General features: G+C 57.3%; 1 long non-coding RNA gene across 2 annotated transcripts; it reads right to left on the reverse strand.

The window, feature by feature from the left end:
• Positions 1-209: 209 nt before the first annotated feature.
• LOC106730542 lies at positions 210-19,792 on the reverse strand. 2 transcript variants are annotated; one of them, XR_004326096.1, is made up of 5 exons: positions 19,651-19,784; positions 17,403-17,483; positions 9,223-9,937; positions 8,529-8,575; positions 210-5,436 (listed from the first exon to the last, which is right to left on the reverse strand). It is a non-coding gene; the product is annotated as an uncharacterized LOC106730542 (long non-coding RNA). The 2 variants fall into 2 exon arrangements; XR_001367005.2 differs by lacking the exon at positions 17,403-17,483 and having other exon boundaries at positions 211-5,436; positions 19,651-19,792.
• Between the last annotated feature and the right edge of the window lie 2,337 nt (positions 19,793-22,129).

Below are 22,129 nucleotides of genomic sequence, written 5' to 3' on the forward strand. Positions count from 1 at the left end.
TCCCGTGAAGCTGGCCCTGTCTACGCTGGTCCCCAAGGCTCACAGTCCTCCTTTGATATACTCAGTGCTGGCTCCTCTCCCGGATCAGAGACTGGAGGCTGGTGGAGGTGAAGGAGTTTGTTCTAGGTCACACATCTGGGGAGGAGCAGAACTGGGGGACAAACTCCACCTGGCTCTCCACCCGTGGTCCTTCCACCACCCCGTGAAGCCTCTCCTGGGACAAGAGTGAAAACTGTGAGTCAGAGAGGAAGCGAGAGTGTGTTAAGGAAAGGAAGGAGTGGTTATTATTAAACAATGAAAATGCAAATGACATGCCCAAGCAGAAGGCAGCAGGTGCTCTGCAAAGCCCGGGCCTCTCTTCTTCAGTGAGGAAGTACCTGGAAACCAAAAGGATGGGGCACCTCAGAGGGACAAAGCTGCCGCCTGGAAAGAGCTCTCGGCACCCAACTCTGGATCACTGTGAGCAACAAAGTAACGGAGTATTGGGTTATAATCCAAAGTTTAATTATCTGTGAGTCCACACCAATATAAATAAATAAGTGGAAAAATAAATCATGGGGAAAAAAGATAATGCACCCTGACAAAGGAATTCTACAGACTTGGCATAGATACCACTCCCTCCAAGAGATGGAGTGGACACCGCCCTCCGCAATGGTGTGGGCGTGCCCGGTGACTCGCCTCCGAAGAGGACCATGTAGGAAGGGGGCTGAGCTGACCGTGGAGAACCTGGAGGATGGACACTGCCTCCATCAGCCAGGTGACCGAGTCCCACATCTGCAGTGATGAGTCCTGTGCTGAGACCTGCCTTCCTGTGACAGGATGGAAATGTCACTTGGCCTCTGGGGTATTCCTTCCAAAACCCATCACCCAGTCTCCGCACGAGAAAAACATCAGCTAAGCCCAAACCTCAGGGACTCTACAAAATATGTGCCCCCAAAACCATCAGGGTCACAGACAACAAGGCCAGTCTGAGAAACTGTCACAGGCCAGGGGAGGCCATGGAGACGTGACAGTTCAATGTGAGGAAGGATCCCCAAGGGCAGAAGGACGACTCAGGAAAAGCTGGCATTACCCCAATAACCCACGGAGTCTAGTTAGCAGTGGTGGATGGACACCGGAGCCTGAGTTGAGATCAGTGACTTCAGCTATGTCCCCATTAGCGAGACGGGGACAGGCTAGAGGCGGGGGAATTCTCGGTGCCATCTTTGCAAGTTTTCTGTAAAAGCACAGCTATTCTAAGTCAAAGGGTTATTGTAAATAAATATGTCTAGCCATCCTACCGGGGAGGCTGTGCTTAACTCACCATACCTTAGACTAATCGGGGACTCTAATGGGTTGGAGCCCGCGCCCCACTTTGGGTCAAGTGAACGAGCATCTTTGGGCCTGGGGCCTGAACGTCGGACGTTCAGAAGGTCCCAGTGAGTCTCCTGTGCAGGTAGGGGTGAAACCACTCACCAAGGTGAGACATGAAGGAAGTCAGAAGTCAGGTGGAATTCTGAACAAATTCTAGAGTCCTTATGGAATGAAAAAGGGCCGCATTGAACGCATTTCCTCCTCTGTCCACAGGACCTCTAAAGGTCTCATTGTTGGCTCTCTGGCGGCTCCCCCCTCCCCAGGCAGTCCTGCATGGCTGTTGTAATCAGGTGGTTGAGGGGCTCAAATTTCCTGTGGGTGTGAAAATGCAAAGTGACCTGGGCCAGCTTAGAAAAGGGCAGGTGTCCTCTTTCGTCCAGCTGGGGTCACTGTCCCCCAAGAGGCCCCCAAGAGGCCCTCCTTGCCACACTGAGGTCTCAGACCTGACTGGGCTGAGCTCCCAGAGGTCACCCTGGGAGCACGAAGGCCACAGGAGGTCCCAGGAAGACCTGGGCTCCGAGCCGAGCGGCGGGGGGAAGGGGGAGCCGTTTCCGACGGGCAGTCTGGCCCCGGGCCAGCGGGTCCGCAGATGCCAGGCAACGCACCGGAGCGGGGTGAGAGGATAGGTGTGTGTAAACAGTGTTTGAAAATAGCTGTACAAATACAGCACTTGTGAACACAGGTGTTTATAGGTGGAACTGTTTTTCCAGGCTGCTATCTCCCAACCTTCTTTGTAAGTCTCAGCTCACACCTGCAGGGACTTTCCTATTAAGTGAAGCCACAAAGGGGAAATGGATAGTCTAGGTCGACTTTACCAAGCAGGAGGTCAGCGATCGGCTTCAGGCCTGGGTAGTTTTCACCCAGTTTCCCTCGCTGGGGTTACTTTCATTTGTTTTTAACCTGCTCCGACAGGCTTCGGCCCGCTCAGCACGTCCTGCTTGGCTAAGAGGCTGCTGCAGGCCACCCGAGGGCAGTCATAGCGAGACGCAGCCTTCCCAGGCCAGTGGGTGCTGGCTGCTCTCTGAGTACTATCATCTTATTCTACGCTCCCCAGGGGAAGTCTCACTATTTATATTTTACAGACAAGAAAACCAAGACATTGTTCTGAAGTCACAGAGCTAAGAAGTAGAGGTTGCCGGGGTCTCCACCAAACCTGGGTCAGATTCAGAGCTGCAGCCGGAAAGGGCTGAGCGATGACGTCTGGTGACAACGGCCCCCAGGGGACGGTGCTGTCTGTAGAAGCACAGATTCATTCATTCAACTTAAAAAGTAGAATTTATGTTTTTGTTCTACCTCATAGAAGAAGGTCGTATGGTCAGGTGCTAACATGTTATGAAACATTAAAAATTATGGAAGAGAAACTTGATACCGCTGAACAGCATGCTTAAAAATGGCTAAGATGGCCATTTTAATGTTGTGTGTATTTTGCCACAGTTTAAACTTTATGGAAGAGAAACTTAAAACTGAGAACCTCCTATTCAGTACGAAAACCTAACCCAAAGTAGGTGAGCTGGGCTTCCAGTTAGTCTGTTTTTGGAAACAGCTGGTGTTCGCATTCTGAGAGATCTCTGACGTCTGGAAAGACCTCCTCTGATATTAGCCTTTCATTCATGCAGATGTGAGGGGAGAACTTCCCCATTATTGGGGGGAAGCCCTCAAAGGTGAAACACCCCAAATGCAGATTCTCAGCCCGAGGTGTTAAAGGCTGCATTTCCCAGTCTCAACAGCAGGGACGGGGTGAGGTGGGAGGCGGAGGGACACCTGGTTCGGAGGAAGGAGCACCTTCCTGGCCAAGCGAGGATGCAGTCGGCCTGCCCCTCACCCTGTCATCATCCTCTATGAAGCCCACGGAACGTGGGGGACACAAGGAGGGCTCTGTCACTCTCGGAGAGGGACAGGACCCAAAGAGCGGGCCAGTAGACACTGTGACCAGCTGGCCAGGGGCCACTGGCGGGAAAGCCAACGTGGCAGCCTTGCCGGAGGTCACCAGGGTGAGAGGGATGGGATGGGGAGGCCCTCACTGCCCAGAGTCCCGACAGGCCTGGGAGAAGCTGTGCCTCCAGCTAGCACACAGGTGCTCTGACGGTGTCCCTGGGACACCCAGGATGAGTGACCCCTGTGGTAAGTGGAAAACGGGGGTCCTCTGCCACCAGTAGCTTTTGATGTCACTGTCTCTACAAACCAAGGAGAACCTTTATTACTTGATTTTAGTAGCAAAATCCTTTAGTCCAGCTTAAGGAACAGAGTTTTCTGGAAACTTTGTTTAAGAACCGTTGCTCTGTTCCAACCACCCTCTTCGACCTCCACTCACAGACCAGCTCTGTTTCACAGATGAAGAAAGATAGGGTCAGAGAGACAGGGAAGTTCACGGGCGGACCGGGTCCTGCAAGGCTATTCTGGTTCCCAATGTTGTTCTTTCATCCCGTGTAACACTTCCTCCTGGGAAAAGGAGGGCGCCTGAGAGCAAAGGAAGGAGCCCGGCCCTCCCCACAAGCCCCTCCTGACCCTTACCTGGACCACCCCCACCCCTGCCTCTCCTTCTGCGTGCAGGTGGTGCCAAGGAGGGCCAGCACACGGGCCCGAGCACTCACTGGAGGCCAGCAGCTGGTCGGCCCTGCCCCTCGCCAAGGGGGCAGAGAGACAAAGAACACCAATGGAGAACTTCAAAGTTCACCACCGAGATGCTGGAAGATTTTGCCTTTGAATCTGACAAGTCTTTAAAAACGGGATAATGCCTAATTAGACATTACTTTATGTCATTCTAATTAAGATGACCTCATGTCGTAATTACAGACCCGCTCCTCCATTACTGAGGACTAATCAGGACGCTGGGATGTACTCTCCACCTGCCACACTGGATGCCCCAGGCCTCACGCTGGCACCTTCACCTCAGTCGCCTCTTGAAGGAAACCAGAGCCAAGGGCGTCCAGCGGGCGTCTCAGTCGATGAGCTGTTGCCGCGTGGACCCCGTGTGCCAAGAAGGGGGGTCATTTAAAACCAGATCTTTCATCGTTGCCGTGTGCTAGTCCCCTCACTCTCTGTCAGTGTAGGGACTGCCCCCAGTGTGCAAAATGCACACACACACACACACTTATAAGGGCAGTTTTCTGACATGAACCCCCGGGTCCAGTCTAGACCCGCACACACAGCAGGCTGTGTCTCTCACCCCTGCTCCCCTCCAGGGCCAGCCGGACGCCCGGCGCATCCTGGGTTCCCTGTGGATGTCTGTTCAGCCGTGACCACCTGAAGGGCGCCGACCTCTGCTCAGGTGTGTCGTGTCTGAACCACCTGTGACTCAGCTTCAAAGGGAGCTTCTCTCCTGAGCTTCCTGGCCGGGCAGACTGCGTCCCTTCCCTTCCAGCCGGAAACTCCCCGTGGGTCGGCAGCCCGCAGGCGCAGCTTGGAGGCGCACCTGGTAACAAAGGGGCCCCTTCCCCCGGCGACGACAATCCCTCCCACAGTTTGGGGCCGGCGGGCAGCACACTACAGTTTACACACTGTTTCGTGTCTCCTGGCACTGACTGCTCGCTTTGGGATGCGGTGCCGTCATTGACCCTGAATAATCACGGAGTAAAGAGAGGTCATTAGTATTTAGCCCTGCCAGAGGGAAGCCCTTGGGGGGCCCCGATCTTCTCTGCAGCGGGGCTGGTACTTGTCAGCTGGAGAGCAGGACTTAATTAGACGCATCAGCTCGTCGGCTCCAAGGTGACGTCCGCGGGACGGCCACGTGCCGAGTGGCTCAGGCAGGGGCAGCCGCCCCGGGGCGGGCAGGAGGGTGGGCTTCCATTTCCCCATACCCGTCCTGGGGCCTGCGGTACCACGATCAAGTTCAGTGCCAGGCAGTGCCCAGGCCGTCCCCGCTCGTTCTTTCCCCTCCCTCGGAGTCAGCCACAAGGTCACCCTGAGCAGACGGTAATGAGCCGGCGGGAAGGGACCGCGGGGGCCAGTCCTCCGCGGTGCTGAAGCCCTACCCACGGAGGGAGCAGCCGCCACCAGCCCTGGGAGACGACACGCAGGTCAACGCTGGGACAAACGGTGACTGTTCTTCGGATAATTTGGAGTGAATATTTACGGCAAGCACATCTGAAACAAAAACCATAAAAAATTTTAGATGAATTTATTCAACACAAGAACAACATCCAAGTTGCCTCAAAGTGAAAAGGAAAGAGAAAGTATTTTCCCCGCTCAAGATGCAGGCGGAGCATCGCAGGTCGTGAGGAAGGGTCCCCTTGGGGCTCCGGCCTCTCCTCGACACCGGGCTGAATCTGGGCTGATGGGCCTCTGAGTGAAAGGACTTCTCCATCGGGCTCCTCACTGTCCCTCGTTTGCAGGAAAGAGAGGTCTGCTCCCACAGGGACCCCTCCCCCAGGGCAGACCGGCAGGCACACCCTCGGGGTCTCACACAGACCCCGGCAGCTGGGGAGGGCAGGTGAGTGTGCGAGCAGGGAACACAGGAATCCCACTGAGAGAGGTGGAGAGACACAGAGAGACAGAGGGAGAGGAAAGGGCTGACAGACAGAAAGAATGGGCTGAAAAGAAGAGAGGCACAGACAGACAGAGGGAGGAAAGGGAGGATGGAGAGAAGGAGGGAGAGGGAGAGACGGAGGGAGGGAGGGAGTGGAGGGGGCCTATTTCCTCCTGTCCTGGCTGCGCTGACCCTGCTCCTCTGGGGAAACTGCCCTCCGTGGTGCCTTCTGCATCTCCAGGGGACACGGCCAGCAGGTCAGGCCCAGCAGCTGACAGAAGAGAGCTCTATTTCTGGTGAAGAGGGACTGGAAAGGGGTGTAAGCTCTTAGCCACCGAGCAGGGCAGGTGGAAGTCTGTCGCCGGGGAGAGGGTCACCATGACCATGGCCTCAGACCATCTCCTCTGGGAACTGGCTGCGTGGGCCATTGCATAATCACTTCACCCTGAAAGAGGTCTCCAAGGAGTGCCCCGGATGTCTTGCAGGAGGAATCCCCCCCTGGACATCCACCCACTGTCCCTCCCAGCCGTTAATCACAGCTCAGGGTGGCTGTAGGAAGGGCAGCTGGAGGCAGAGACAGTTTCCAAGAGGTGCTCGGGCTGGGGCCTCACATTCCCTTTTTTCAATTTGAAAGAGAAAGGGGGAAAGTTGGCTCTCCATCCCCACCCCGACCCACCCCTACACCAGCCATGCCATGCGGGGTCCCCCTGGCCGAGGGCACCCTGGCAGCCCCTGAGCTCCCTGAATGGACGGGCTGCACCCCAGAGTTGTATCAGCCCAGCCCAGCTACCTCAGACCCCAGCCTTGTCCAAAGCCCAGCCCCACTTGGTGGGGTGGTGGGGGGAGGATTAAACTGTCAACAGGCTGAAAATAATAGCGATAAAAATAAGAAAATAAAGTAAAATAAAACATTTCCATCACCCCCCCCCAAAAAAAACAATCAATAGGCTGGAGTCACAGAGGCAGGGCCCAGCTGGGGTCGGGACAGGGAGGGGTCCCTAGAGCTAGGCAGGAGCAGCGGGCGCCTTGCTAGATGCTGAGAGTCAGCACCTGGCTTTGGTGCCAGAGGCCAGTCCGCACCAGGGAAGGGCCGACAGCCAACACAGGGAGGCAGGTCCGGGCGCCGGGGCGTGAGCAGCCACCGAGGCTCCATGTAAAGCCGATGGAACAGAGCCTGGCACAAGTGCTCAGCAAACCGCCAGAAGCTGGGGAGACAGCCCGGACCAGGTTCTCCCTCACGGGCCTCAGTGGGAACCAACCCTGCAGACACCTTGATCTGGGACTGCAGCCTCCCAAGCGGGGATACCGTGCGTCTGTGCGGTGTCAGCCCAGTCGGGGACGTTCTGTTACGGCAGCCTGAGCAGACCAATGCAGCCGCCCCGGAGCTCTGACGGTGCCTGTGTCTCAGGTGAGGAAACTGGGGTCTGGAGATGAAGAACCTGGCTGAGATCCAGGCCCCGGGCAGAGCAGAGCCGGGCGCCGTCCTGCCCCTGGGGTGCATCTCAGCATGCCGCTGACCCTGTGAACTTTGGCATGTCACTTGTCTCTTGACCTCCCTGAGGAGGAGACGTCCAGTCCAGACCGGCTTGGAAACGCAGTTGACCCCTGACCACGGTCACCCCTGTGGAAGGAGCTGAGTCAGGGTCACTGTGTGCTCCTGGGGGGAGGGGGAGGCAGAGGCCACGGCCTCCGGCTCCATCTCAGCAGGAGAATCAGGAACCAGAGCCCCAGCTGGCAGAGCCCTGTGAGATTTCTTAAACTTCTGCCACTTCCCCACTGTTTTCCCTTTTGTAACCAACCTCCTCCCTGCATGGTGTGAATTAACCCCCCAGAGCGGCAAAGGCTGGTCTCCAGAGTCAGCAGAGGCCGGAGCTGGAGGATCGCTCCATCCCCCACGAGGCCAGGCCAGCCCAGGTGGAGGCTGCAAGCAAGACGTCCTCTGCTGAGGGACTTGGGGCGCGAGGGGCGCCCAGGCTTGAAGCCACTGCCGCCAGAAATTCCCTGCACCACAGCACCCTCTGAGCAGGGGCTGGATCAACTGAGGGGGGTCCATGAAACCTCTCCCCAGGGCCTGGGGCAGCTGGACATCCAGTCCCATGTGTTCAGCAAGGGTCCGCCCGTGTGAGCTGCCGTCAGAGGAGGAGATCTCAGACAGCGGGTGCTGCTTCACTGGTCACTCTCGCCCCAGGATCTCCCACTGTTTCCTTTTCTCATCCTGTTCCCTGAGAATCTTCTCATCCTGGTCACAGGGCGAGTGAGATCAGGAGACAGGGTAAGCCGTCCCCTGTGCCCTGGGCTCCAGTTCAACCCAGGCCAGGTGGGCTGGGAAGGTGCAGGAGGAGGTGGGAAGGCACAGGGAGAGAGGAGCAGAGCACCTCCCCGTGTCTGGGCAGAGCACCTGCTGTGCACACGTGTGTGTAATGGGGCGGGAACACTCACACAGTATTTCTGAACTAAAAGCACATATTTTTAGATACATTAATCCCTGTAAGTCCACAAGGTAGACACTGCTATTTTAATATACAGATGGGGAGACTGGGGTTTAGACTGGCCCGGTGGCTGGGCTGGAACTCAAACCTGTGGGACTCCGGGGTGATGCCCTCAGATGTCATGGAATCCATCCTTCAGAACAGATCACGGCTACAAAGCATCCCCCGCCCAGCTCTCAGAGCTTGCGCCCAACCCCTGCTGGCAAAATCCTCTCCCGTACCTCTAATCCAGCCCTTCAAGCTGCAGTCGGGGCCTGTTTCCTGAGTTCTGTCCAGAGCAGAAGAGAGAGAAGCACTCAGGTTCCTGCAGACGTAACACTCATCCCACCGGCTCACCATCCCCCAAACTTCCCCCTCCACCTGCTTTAATTTCTCAGTCTTTCCTACTTTCTGGGGGCAGGAGGCTGGGGGTGGGAGGTATGTGGGGGCACAGAGCTCTGTGTAGAAGTTGGTGGCATCTTTGGGGTGTTTGGACCCAGACCCAGCACCGCCAGCCCTCACCTGCTCACCAAGCCTCCCTTTCTCACCACTTCTGCAGTTCCCCATGGCCAACATGGACTTGGAGCCTTGGCCAGCAGCCCTCTTCACCCACCCTGGGGTCTTCTGCAAAACCCGATGAGGTTCCTGTCCTCTCAGTCCTGGGTGCTGTGACACTGTCGGGTGGGCCTGAGCCCTGAGAGGTCCCTCTGAACCCTCTGTGTGTGGCCACCACTTGGAGGCCCTGATCCACCCAATTTGGGATTCAGGGATCCAGACAAACACCCTCTGTTTTCTGGGGCAGAGGGTGTGAGGGCACGCAGAGCCGAGCAGCGGTCTAAGGGAGCTGGATGTGGGTGACATCCATCGCTTCCCCGCAACCTGCACGCTTGTCACTCCCCGGGAAGATTAGATTAGGAGAAATCCAACTCCAGATACCTGATGTCTCGCCCTCTTCTGTCTGTGCCCGCCGTGCCGGTGAGAGCAACTTGGCTGGCTTTTCTGCAAGTGTAGAAACAAGCAGGCCAGCCTCTTCTGTTGCCGGCGCCCTCCCGTCTCCACACCATGAACTCTTCCTCCGGCCCCTTCGGCTTTCCAACAAGGCGGCCCAGGCCCGACTCCAGCTCAGCCTCCTGGGCCCTGCCGTGGGCTGGTCATTGTCGCTGCCCCTGGGTTTTCTGGGCAGGCGCACAGTCCCATGCGTCTCTCCCACTTCTTTGCCTCCGGATGGAAAGGCTCCCCACGGCAACACGAGTCCCCAGCCCCGGTCCTGACCTCTGCTTCCCAGAACTAGTAACTTGACAGGATTGGAATGATGGATGCTTCATGTCCTGTTTGCATTTCACACAGTTGGAAGAAATTAATAAAGAAAGGGTCTTTTAACAGACGAGAGCAAAGCGGCGTCTTTGGCTGGGGTCTGAAGGCCAAGCCTGGGCCTCTGGGAAAAATGTGACGTCTGGGTTCCCCAGGGGCCTCCTGCCTGTCAGCACCTCAGGAGCAGAGTCTGGACTGAAGCCTGAGAGAAGCCTCAGCCATTCTCCCCGATGGGTCCAAGGCCAAACGTCCCCAACGAAGTTTCCATTTCAATCCGAGTTCCAGGTGCGCCAGGTTGGGATTCGCTTCATGAGCTGAGGATCCCCAGTGGGGGTTCAGGCTGCGGAGGATCAGGAACTCAAAGGTCTGGCTGTGCTGGCCCCTGCCCACGTGGGTGCCAGCCTGCCCACACCCCCCACCTGTCCCTCTCTCTGACATAAGGCCACCTGTCCTTCCACTCCAATCCCAGCCTGGGGTGACAAGACCCAACTCAGGCAGAGGCTGACCTCTTCCAAGGGGGTCTCATCTTTTCCCTGGTTCCCGGGGGTAAAAGGGTAAGAGATAGAAGAGGCGTTGAATTGTTGGGGGGTGGGTATTAATTGAGGGTTCCTCCAGCCAGGATTCTGTGACCCTCCAGGAAAACACAGGAAGAGAAAACGGCAGTCACCACCGTGCCATCTCTTGCTGGCCGGCCGCTTCCCACAGCCCGGCGCTCCCTGGCTGCCTCTAATGAGAAGAAGAATCCAAAATCTTGGAGCCAAGAGAAGACTGCATCAATGTGGGCTAGAAAAGCCCACCCTGACAAGTACTCCACTCTTTTCATCCTGTGCTTTTGTTTGTCGGGTCTTCTGCCCCAAAATCTATTGCAATGGAATACCTGGAAAAATGGAAAATTCTCGAAAGACATTATAGCCGTGTTCCCTCTAAACACATGTTCTCGCCTCTCTCTCTCATTCTGTCCATCTGTCTGTCTGTCTTGCTCTGCCATTCCTTCCCACCTCCCTACCCTGCTCTCCCCTGATTCTTCCTCCTAGTATATCCTTTCCTCTCTGTCTGTCTCTCCTCTTTTTTGTGTCTCTCCTTCTCTGCCTGGAGGGGCCTCGCTTTTGTGGCCTCTCTCCCCAGATGAATGTCTCAACATCTTCAAATATTAACTTCATTAATTTGGGAAGGATTTATCAGTGTAGAGGTTAATTGTCTTTCCCTGACATGTTTTTACCAAATACATCTGGGTGACAAAATTAATTTCCTCATTAGCTATTTTTAAAAGTGGAACAAGCTGGGGGGAAATCAGTGCACAGAGACTTTGCAGCGTGAGCTGTTCTGGCCTCCAGGCTCTGCCCCGGCCCCTCTCCCAGTGGTGCTCACCCACCACCAGGAGCCAGAGAGCACCGAGGTCAGGGGGTCAGAGATCCAAGAGCCCCTGGAGGGAGGGAGGGCCTGGGGGGAGACCTGAGGTCTGAGTTCTGGGGTGCAGTTCCAGGGAGCCCACACCAGGGAGAGGCCTGGGCCCAGCAGCCGGGACTCAGGACCCAAGCAGCCACTCAGGGCCCTTTCCCTCCCCGTGGGGGAGAGCTGCCTCCAAGCCAGACGCTCAAGTCAGTGCTCTTTTGAGCAGAATAAGAGCAGCAGATAGAGACAGAGATGTATCAAAGGAGCCCCAGCTCCAAGACCAGCCCCCAAGCCCAGGAAGTCAGACCACATTGCCTGGAGGCACCGCGGGGTCTGTGCCCTGCGTCAGGGCCCGAGCAGCCGGCCCCCGTGTGCTTGCAGCCCTGATGCCCCAGCGCAAAGCGGCCCCAGGCCCTGCACTGAGGGGCGGCCCGGGGGATGGGCGGGGCGCCAGCCCACTCAGGTGCCCGGCCTGGCATTCGGAGACTCAGAGTCGGGATGTCTGGACCATCTAATGGAAGGTCGCTGCGAGGGGAGGCTGGTGACATCAAGCAGCTGAGTACCACAGGACGCTGGACCAGTCACTCAGCATCCGGGGCCTCAGCTTCCAGGCTGTGAAGGAAACAGCTCCCCCAACTCACCCCCCAGCTCTCACTGCCTTAACTCTGGAACCTGAGGCTCCAGCTCAGGGGCCCAGGACCCTCCACAGCTGCCCTGGCCCCTCTCACCCTCCGTAAGTAACCTCCCTCTGCTCCAGAGTTACCCTTCCTGTCACTCTCGCTGATTGCCCAGGACGGAGGCAACCAGGACTGGAGACCTGACAAGACTCAAGAGTCCAGAACTTTCTCGAGCCAAGCCTGTTCCCCACCCGACTTCTTCCAGGCTTTTTCCAGCAGGTCCTTTTCTAGCAGAGAAGAAAGCAGGCACCCAGGAGCCAGCTGCTGCCGCAGGCCAAGGCCAGGCCAACCCCGAAGCCCCTTCCTTCGGCCCAGCCCCAGCCTCAGTGGGGGCCCAGGCTCCGTGTTATCTGCCCTTCCTTTCTAGGAAACAAGGAGCCTGGGATGTGGTGCTGATACAAATCCTGAATTTCCTGTTTCTTTAAACTGAGACATAACTCGCGCGCACATACACACACACACACACACACACACACACACACACACACACACCCCGGCGACGCTCACCAATGGCCACTCCTGCCCGAGCCGTGTGTCCTGCTGCAGCAACTTCAGGAACAGGAAAAACCAGACCTAGGGAGCTATCTGAATGTCACAAGCTGTCAGCCTGGGACAGGAATAGGATGGGCTGCCGGCCCCTCCCCTCCCTGGCTTTATCTCCTGTTCAGCTAGGCCTCCCCTTTCTCACGGCCTCCTTGCCTTCCTGAAGGCACAGCTCAGCCCAGACATAAGGATCCTTGGCATCAGATCACCTTCGGGCCCTTCCTTATGCTTGCTGCTGGGGCAGACTTGCGCTGAAATGTCAGGGAGCGCCGGCCCCTCCCCAGCACCCTCCCACCTTCCCGAGAACAACCCTGGGCATCAGCACCAGGTGATCACACACAGCCCGGGGCCCTTGGACCACATTCAGACTGGTTTTTGCTGACCGCTTCCCAGCGGTCCTTCTCACCCAGCTCCAATCTGACTGAAACCAGAATAGGCATCTCCACCTGTCTTCTGCCTCCTGACAGCTGTCCCTCCCTGCTTCCCACCTTCCTGACCCAGGGATTTCCTGGAACAGGAATTCCAGACTTTCTTTTGAGGGGTAGGAGTCTGCCAGCAAAGCGGGACAAGGCAGGTTCAATTCGCTCCTGCTCTCCTAAAGCCGGAAGCACTCCAGCCAGCCTGTCTGGGAGGGGTGGACAGGAGTGAGCCTTGGAGCGCCCCACCCCCTGATTCTGAGCCTCAGGATGACAGAATACAAGGTCAGGGAAGGCTTCCCGGTGGGGACAATCACAAAGCTGGGTTCTGACGGATGAAGAGGAGTTTGCTGAGCTGATCCGAGGGGAAGGGCGCGCAGAGAGGAAACAGCATTGGCAGAGTCACTGGGACTTGAAAAGGACCTGGCTTGACTGAGGAACTGGGAGCTGTCGTGTGCAGCTGGCAGGTCTACATCAGAAAATCAGGGAGGGCGGGCAGGAGGGTAACAGGAGCCTTGAATGTTTCTGCACAGAGGTCTTAGGGGGAGTTAAACAGGACAGTGGCAGAAACCAACTGTGGGTCAGAAAGGGCACTTGGGAGGTGGTGCAGAGGCCGGCTGGAGCTGTGAGAGCCACAGGGATGCTTTACCTGGAAACCAGGAGCGCTCCTTCTAATGGGATCACCTCCTCTTAGAACCTGAGTGGAGGCAGCGCCAGATAGATTCTCAGGGAGGAATCGGGAAGGTCTGGTTCCCAGGGCCCAGCAGGGAGGCCAGGTTCCTGACCAGCCAAGTGGTTTGCCTGTGAGCTTTTGTGGAACCAGAAAAGTTAGATCTTGCCCCACTTTAGAGATGGGGAAACCGAGATAGAGGGAGGCTTCGTATCACAGTAAGGCAGCGCCCGCGCCGGGAATAGCACCCTACGCCCCCTGGACTCCCACACGGGGCCGCACGCCTCTGATGTGGGTGCAGCTGCCGCACGCGTTTTCCTGCGATGCACCTGGCCTGCCCACGTCGCCTCCAAATGTGGGCGTCGGGGTGCTTCGAGGTGCCCCACCCGAAACGCCGTCCCCCTCCTTCCGAGGCCAGCAGGTAGAGATTGCTCAGGAAGAAGAGCCTAAGGCCAGAGAGGAAGCTTCCCGGGGAGCTGAGGCTGGCTCTGCCTGGCTCAGCAGAGCCACGGTGAGGACCTTGGTTTACTCCAGCCCGCCCTCATCTCCTGTCTCATCATGCGACATCTGTCAAACGCCTGCTCTCCCGCCAGAGAGGCACTCTGAAGACAGACGTGTGTGGAGTGCCTGGCGGTCATGGGTAGGACGGATGAATCACATCTGTGTAGCGGCTGCCTTGAGATGGGAGGGATTCTGGAGAGCTCCTCCAGAACACCCCGGGGACAGTGGTGGCTCCGGGGCTTACCTCCCCATGACCCACTCCTCCCCTCTCTCCCCAGGTTTTCCGTCTTTGAGAAGAACCAACCCTGGTCAGCTGTCTCCTGGGCATGGCCCGGAGCCACCCCTGCCAGGGTGTGAAGAAAGCAGGCCACTGGCCGGGAACCTCCAGAACTCATCCTGTCCGAGGGCAGCGGGTTGGTCAGCTGCCGCGAGAAGCACGAGCTTCGGAAGTCAAGGTCTCCTTGTATTCTGGGCCTTGGGACTGTTTCAGAGGGAAAAAAATCAACTGTTGTTCTGCAATTTTGTTCTCAGTCCAAAGGCACGTTGCTTTGGAAAGTGGACAGATTCTGCATTTGGCTGATTTTAGGATCCAAAAATATGATGATGGAGGAAGGGGAGAGCTTTTGAGGATTTAACATATTTTCTCAGACACATTTTAAACTTGATTACAGCCTGAAATATTATCGGTCCGTGTGTCTTATGCTCAACAAAGAGCCTCTACTGGCCTAAATGGACAAGGCATTTCTAGGAGTGATTACAGTGTTCTGTTCGTGTCACCTACGGCCAAAAAACCTCAGTGGCTCCCCACTGCCCTCAGATGCCATCATCTTCATGAAGATGAGTGAGGCCTGTGCTAAGCACTTGGCAAGCATTAACTCACTTGAGTTTCAACACAATCAGAAAGGAAATATCATTCAGCCCATTACACAGATGAGAAAGCTGAGGTTGAGAGGACTTGTCTGAGCCTGCTACACTACACAGCCTCAGAGCTGGGATAAACCCCAAACCATCTGAGGCTATCACCCAACTTTCTCTCTCCCATACGTCTAATTCCCACCCTGATGAAATAGTACAGGTGTCCCCGACCGTTCCCGCCAGCACCCCCGCGGGCACCCCACCCATATCTGTCTAGGGAGCTCCTCCAGATTAGACGGCATCCTTGTTGCTGACTTCCTCTGCTTCCTCCAGACTGGGACCCCTGAAGACAAGGATTTGGGCTCTGGGTGCCAGGTGGTCCCTTGCTGTGTCCAGCACAGAGCCTGGTACCACGGGGTGGGCAGTAAATACACGTGGAGTAAATCATTCCATCCTGCGCTGGAGCACCGTGTGCCTTCGTCTCAACCCGGATCTGTCAATAACATCCATGAAATCTCCCAGCGAGGTCTGTGACTTCTTACCCTTGGTGGTGAGACAAGACCTCCTGGAGAGCCAGCTAAAACCCAGACTGACAGCTGGGACCCCCGTCCAGAAAGTCGGCTCAGCAGGCCGGGAGGGGCCAGAAGTTCTGCACATCTCGCAGGCTCCTGGGTGCTGCCCGTCCCGGCCTCACCCTGCAGAGAGGCTGCTCTCTAAACTCGAGTCTGTGCTTCAGAAGTGACACTCGAGCTGATGAAAGACACTTAGCCAAATGCTCACCAACATCGTGGACAAATTCAAAACTCTGGCCCACAGCATAAAGGAAAAAATGAAGGGACACATTCTCAGTTTTCTATTTGAAAGAGTCCTTTGCTACAGTGGGGGATTTTCCTCTGCATCTTCCGAAACGCCAGGAAATAAAATTTTCAGTGTGACTACCATGTCCTCATCCGGACCACGGCAAGCTCACTGTGGTTACACCTCAGAGAGAGCCCGGGGCTCCCCGTGAGAGGGGCAACGCTCAGCTTAGAGTTACGTTCTGACTTCTCAAAACAGGGGCCCATCTCCCTCGGCGCTGGTGCATTCAGAAAAAAGCCCCTGCCAGCACACACGCCCAGGCCGCGCACGCATCCACGCACACAGACACCATCAGCCTTCAGGCGGCGATGAGCGTGCGGGCGCTTTCTGTGTCTCAGTCACAGGGGCTCACGGGGGAGGCCCGGGGGACAGGGGAGGTGCCGTCCCTCCGCGCGCCGGGGGAGAGCCGGTGAATCACGCAGCCCGGTCCTTTCCCAGTTACCAGAGCTATCGGCGCTGACTAAAAACCCAGTAGCAGCTGGCAGGAAACGGGTAGGAGCACTGACCACAGATCAACTGTAGGCCTCCGAGGAGTGGCAGCAGGCAGGCGCAGGGGCAGGAAGTCGAGCTGTCAGGCCTCAGCCCCACGCCTGCTCGCGGGGCACTCCCAGGCCGCCCAGGGCTGCGCTCACCAGATAGGTCTGGGGGTACGGCTGTGAGGTCTCGGCCCACAGCCCCGGAGGGAGAGGAGAGGCCGGGAGGCAGCCAGCAGCCTCACGGAAGGCCCTGGCTGGGAGCTCCAGGTCCTTCCACGAGCAGCAGCAGAGGCAACGTTTCTCACCATCCGGCCTGTGATGAAGTAACAGCCGGCTGGGGCCACCCCGTGGGGATCAAGTCAGCTGCTGCCCATGCATTTCTTAACCAGGGTTCCGGCAGCCAAAGGGCCAGCTCCCAGGAGGAGAGGGCGCCCAGGCCCACTGAGAACGCGCAGCAGGGAAGCACTGCTTTTCAGACACACCCACCCAAAGCTCTCAGATAAATCCTCTTGCTGCTTCTCAGCCAATTCGAAGGACATACCCTCTGAAGTGCATAACGAGAGAGAAAGCAATAGTCCAGCAGTGTCTTTCCCCTACATCACCCCATTCAATGCTTTCAGACATCCCAGGAGGCAGGTCAGATTACCCCCATTTTACAGATGAGCAAATAGGGGGGATTTGTACACCTCACCCTGGGTCACAAGATTATAAGGGATAGAGCCCAGATTCAAGGTCTGACTGCAGTCTCTGTGCTGTACATCGAGGTAAATGGCACAGGGAGCCCTTAGGTGCGGGAAGGGACAGAAAGGGAGGGGAGGTGGGCAGAGGTGAGCGCTGAGGGGCCGCGTTCAGTGTTTCGTAATATCCTCCCATGGCCCGGGGTGGACACCGGCCCACGCAGCCCAGTGAGAGGAGACCCAGCCTCTTTGCACCCCAAAATCGATGCAGAGTTTTTCTGGGGACAGCCAGAGAAGGTGACTGCTGGCCGCCCACTTCTCTGTGACAAGCTTCAGCGTCTGCTCTTGAACCCATGAACTGCATCTCAGCCTCTGAGGGAAAAGGGGCTCCTCTGAGAAGCGCCGAGTCGGGCTTTCCCAGGCCTTCTTCTGGCTCTCTCTGCAGGCGCACCCCTGCGAGGGGTGGGGGTCCCCTTCCTGTCTCTGAGAAGCAGCGCGGTGCACCTGCCCCTGGGGCGTGAGCGGCCCCCTCTGCTGGCACCGGACCAGGGCCACCTCTTGGGGTAGCAAGACGGGAGTTCAGCTGGGCGACTGACTCACCCTTGTTCCTGGAACTGTCTGAAGGCGGGAGAGGATGCTGTGGGTAGGTTCTAACTGTATCATCTGGGCTGGGGCCGGTAGCAGATGGTCCTTATAAAAAAAAAATACTTCCATGTGGGCTTAAAATAGCACGCACTCACCATCAGCTGAATGGGGAAATGTAGGAGCCCGGCGGTCACGTGGGGGTGGGCGCTGCAGGCTGCAGGTTGGGACCTGGGGGCCTGGAAGGCAGAAAGGGGAAGCCTTGGCCCCCCCCATCCACCCAGCCCAGTAGCGTCTGGGGTGGCAGTAGCGTCTGCGGCCCCATGATGGTCCTGAGCCCGTGTGACCCACGAGCCCCCCTCCATACACGCAGCGGGGCTGCAGGAGCCAGGCCGGGGACCTCGGAGTCCGCCCGGAGTAAATCTCAGATCTGCCACTCACTTCCCCTTCCTGCAGCTCAGCCCCCTTATCTCTAAAACGGAGTGAACACGGCAGGTTCTCTGGGAGGACGGAGGGTCTGCGGGAGCTCCGTGCGGGGAGGTGCTCTGTGATCGGCCTCACAGCTCAGGGTCTCGCCCTGAGGCAGGAGGCAGCCCTCTGCCTTTGCCCTCTTTTCTTTTCTGAAAACCGTGCTACGTTTTGGCAAGTAGAAGCAAGGGCTCTGAGGGTCTGGGTCACGCCCTCTGGGCCGATGCTCTGGGCTCCAGGAGGGAAAGGCAAGGACAGGAAAGGCCCCCGGGTGGGCGGTGACAGGTGGAGGGAGGCAGCTCGCCCAGACCTGCTGCATGAGTGCAGCCTGGCTCCAGACAGCAGCACTGGGCCATGAGGGCTCCCCAGGGGGAGCTGCCTCCCTCCTGACGCCCTAGAGCTCAGCAAACGGGGTCTCGCGGACTCAGAGGTAGATCTCCCGGCCACAGGGTGGGTGTGGGCAGGCCCCTCTGAGGGAGCCAGGAGGCCCTGGGCCACTCTATCTGGGATGGAGGGCTTCTCCCGGGTTCACCTCTGTGTCCTCTGGGATGAGCAGTTTGTGTGCTGGTAAATGTGTAACGACTGGCTCTGCAAGGGACTGAAAATAGCTCCAATTTGTGCGAGCTTTCAGGGTATAAATACTCCCACCCTGCGGTGTGATCACGGAGCGTGGGGTCGGGAAGATGCTGCAGGGTCCCCTCCATGAACCCTAGCACATGACTGGTGAGGGACAGACCAGGGCGAGAATGCTGAAGACAACTCTTCAGTTAGACTCTGTGGCTAACTGTTCACCTGATTAGCTTGGTTAAATCCTGACTCTGCTTACTCGCTGTGTGGCCTTGGGCAAGTTGCATACCCACTCTGGGCCTCAGCTGGGAAGTAAGGACCGTCACAGCACCACCCTCCTCATCAGGGTGACTGTCACGTGGCAAGAATCCCTGTGTGAGGGCGACTGTGTTAGGTGTGGAGCAGAGGGCACACACGCGACTCTCCCAGCGCTCTGTGAGGGGCATGGAGAACCTCGCCCCCCCCCCCACAATTAGGCAAAGGCTCGCCTCCCCACAACCCCACGTCCTCCTGCTTCCCCTCTTCCCCTCACACACTTCTTCAAAGTGCCGGCGCCTGCTCCGTTTCCTTTCCCCCCGCCCACCGGCCCACCCCCAGCCGCCTCCTCAGCTGTGGCCGACGTCACCAGTGACCTCATTTTCTAAATCCAAGACACGGTTCTCAGTCACCCTCTTACTCAACTTCCCAGCCCAGGAGGCCCTGCTGACCATTGAACTTGGCTTCTGTGGCAGTTCCCTCTCCTGCTGTCCCTCCCTCCTGCTCCTCTTTCTCCCTTGGCCTGAGTCGTCTCCCTCTACCTGGCCGTGACCTTCAGGGCGCTTCAAGTCTTCGATGGAGACATGTCTCCCCTCCTAAACCCTTGCCGGGGAGCCTGCCCCCACCAGTGGCCTCTGTCTCCCGTACCAACTTCTCCCAAGCCCTCCCTCCACCACAAGGGCACCTCTGCCCCCAGCGGGGTGCAGCCAAAGTCTTCGCAAGCGCCTCTCGGCCATTTCAGAGGCATCTCAGGTTTACCTGGTTCAAAACGGAGCTAACAGTCCCTCCCAGAACTGTTCTGATTCCAGCGTCTGTGACTTACCAAGTGGCCGCTGTCACCTGGCTGTCATTGCCACCGTCCTGACTCTTGCCCCGGATCTAATCTACCCCCAGACCTGTTTCCCTCCTGGCATCTGGAGAGGCTGTCCCCTTGGTCTTCTCTCTTCACCCACACCCCCCGTGCAAGCCAGCACCACCCTGCAGCGCAGCACCATCTAACCGGGCTCTCCCCAGCCTTGCCTCCAGTCCATCCCCCATGTCCCTCCAGGGTGACCTTTCCAAGCCTCAGGTGCCGTCAGGTCCCCTTCGTGCAGGAAACTCACACCAGAATCTCACCTGTCTTCTTAGGACCGGAGTGACTAGCCTCAGCCAACTTCTCCCTCTCTCTCCCCTTTCTCTGACTCCACGCCTCACCCTGCACTCACCCCTTCAACCCAGTGCCCCATTCATGCCCTTGATTTCAGCCCAGTCACTGCTTTTTCAGGAAGCCTTCCTCACGCCCCCTCCGCCCCACCCCGGAGAGGGCCTGTGTTGTTCCCCCTCCGAGCTTCCTGTACTGTTCTCTTCATAGCAGTTAGTATGGTTTGTAATTATTCACTTACTTGTGTGGTTAATTGATTAACATTTAGCTCTCCCACTGAGCTAGTTATTCCCAAAGGGGGAGTTGACCAGGGTAATGCTTTACCCTGGGGTATTGTCTGTGAACCGCAGGAGGGCTGAGCCCCTCCTGCTAAAGGTCCATGCCACTCCCAGCCATTGTGACACCATCAAAAGTACTGTGCCTTTCCACTCACCCTGGGAGGCTGGACCGCCCCAGCTCCTGCCCTGGACGGTAGGACCGGCAGGGCCAGGAATCCTGGGTTAGGTTTGTCCCACCCCGGGTGCCTTGCAGGGCCCTGCGGGACCCAACGGATGCTCCGAAAGCACATGTGGATGAGGGAGTGGCAGCTCCTGCCTGGAGGTTTCTGAACGAGCTGTTCTGATCACCTTGGCAGGAGCTGACAAGGGTTTGCAGTTGGGTCCAGGAAGTCGTCTTGCTTGTGGCGGACAGAGAGCCTCAGCACCTGAGGTCACTGCTCAGGGTGCAGCCACCCCCTCCTCCCTCCTTCCACAGCTGCTCAGGGCACCAAGTGGCAAGGTGGGCCCTCAGCTGACCGTGTGCTAGGGGGAGCCGTGGTTCCCTCTCTGCTTGCCAGGGTCTCTGCTTTCTCCCCGCCTGCCGCCAGCCTTCTTCTCAGGCCTGCCCGTGAGCCGAATGCAGGGAAGACACCAGCTGGAAAGCAGAAGCCTCCACCTGCCATCATCCGAACTCCAAACACTTGGCCCAGATTCGGTGACCTTTCCCCAGGTCAGCCAGAATTAACAAGGGGCCTCATTTATTGAAAAACATTCATCAAGCACTCCCTTCGCACCTCGGGCCCACCCAGCATGGAGCTGCCTGGACCGCTGCATCCCTGCTCCCTTGGCCTCGTGCATGCAGCGGTGGCCGAGCACCTGTCCTGTGTCTGCTCGCCTCATCCGGTTTAACTGGATGGTTTCAAACCTGTTCTGCGCTGGAACAGGGCTAGGCCACGGTCACACAGCACGCGGCAACTCCACACGTGCCTGACCTCACGAGCTCACAGCTGATCCCGTTCCCCTCTGCCCACTTCGCTTAATCCTTGCTCTGTGTCATGCACTCTGCTGAGTCTTTCTGGGGACCCTTCAGAGCTGGGAAGAGTTCACAGATCTGAGACCATCCAGGATCAAGCCAGAGGGTTTTAAATGGAGAACGAGGGTGTGGAGTGCAGACAAGATGCTATAAAAACCCCAAGAGGAGAGGTCAGCGTGGGTGGGGCAGCACAACAGAAACTGTAGACGGATTAGCGTCAGGTTGGGCCTTAAAGGATAGACTCATAATAATAATGGTGATGCCTAGTACTCACTCAGCACTGACACTGTCCGAATCCACTTTTAGGGACTCTCTCACTTAATCTCACACTTACCCTCTGACATAGGTGTTATTCTTACTCCCATTTTGCAGATGAAGGAACTGAGGCACGTAGAATTGAATAACTTGCTTCAGTTTGTACAGCTTATAAAGCAGAGCCAGGATGTGAACACACGCAGTCTGGCTTTGGGGACAACCTCTTAGACCCCATTAAGGGGGTTCAGGTGTAATCGTCATCTCTCCCTGTGGAACACAGGTCCCCAGATTTGGCAACCTAACCCCACATATGTTTTATTGCCCCAGAGCCATCAGTCAGGAATCTGGGAGCGGCTTAGCCGGCTCCTCTGGCTCCTGGCCTCTCAATCGAGGTGACAGCTTGTGGTCGCCTCAGGCTCAGCAAGGGGAGGGTTTGGCTCCAAGCTCACTCACGTGGCTCTTGCCGGCCTCAGGTCTTCACCGGCTGTTGGCTGGAGGCCTCGCCTCCTTGCCTCTGCACAAGGCAGCTCCCAGAGTGGCAGCCAGCTTCCCTAAGAGCAGGAGAGGGCAGGGCAGAGGCCCCGCGAGAGTGCAGCCTCATCACAGGAGAGAGATCTCGTGCCTGTGGCCGGTGTCTGTTCCTGAGACGCGAGTCACCAGGCTCAGCCCACATCCCAGGGACGCGTATCATTACGAGAGGCCATGGACACCAGAGGTGGGGGCCGCTGGGCCTCGCGGAGGAGACAGGCGTCCCCAGACAACATGGGGTGTAAGCTCATTATCTTTTCGTTTGATTCCCACCCCAGGAATCCTAATTGTGTTTTCTTAAGTCATAATAGCTTCAAAGTGAGCTAAAACTTGACTCCCAGACTGAGAGAATTCTTCCTCCTGGTCTTCCCAGAAGCTAAG

This window comes from Camelus ferus, chromosome 15 (genome assembly GCF_009834535.1).
Source record: "Camelus ferus isolate YT-003-E chromosome 15, BCGSAC_Cfer_1.0, whole genome shotgun sequence".
Lineage (NCBI taxonomy): Eukaryota > Metazoa > Chordata > Mammalia > Artiodactyla > Camelidae > Camelus > Camelus ferus.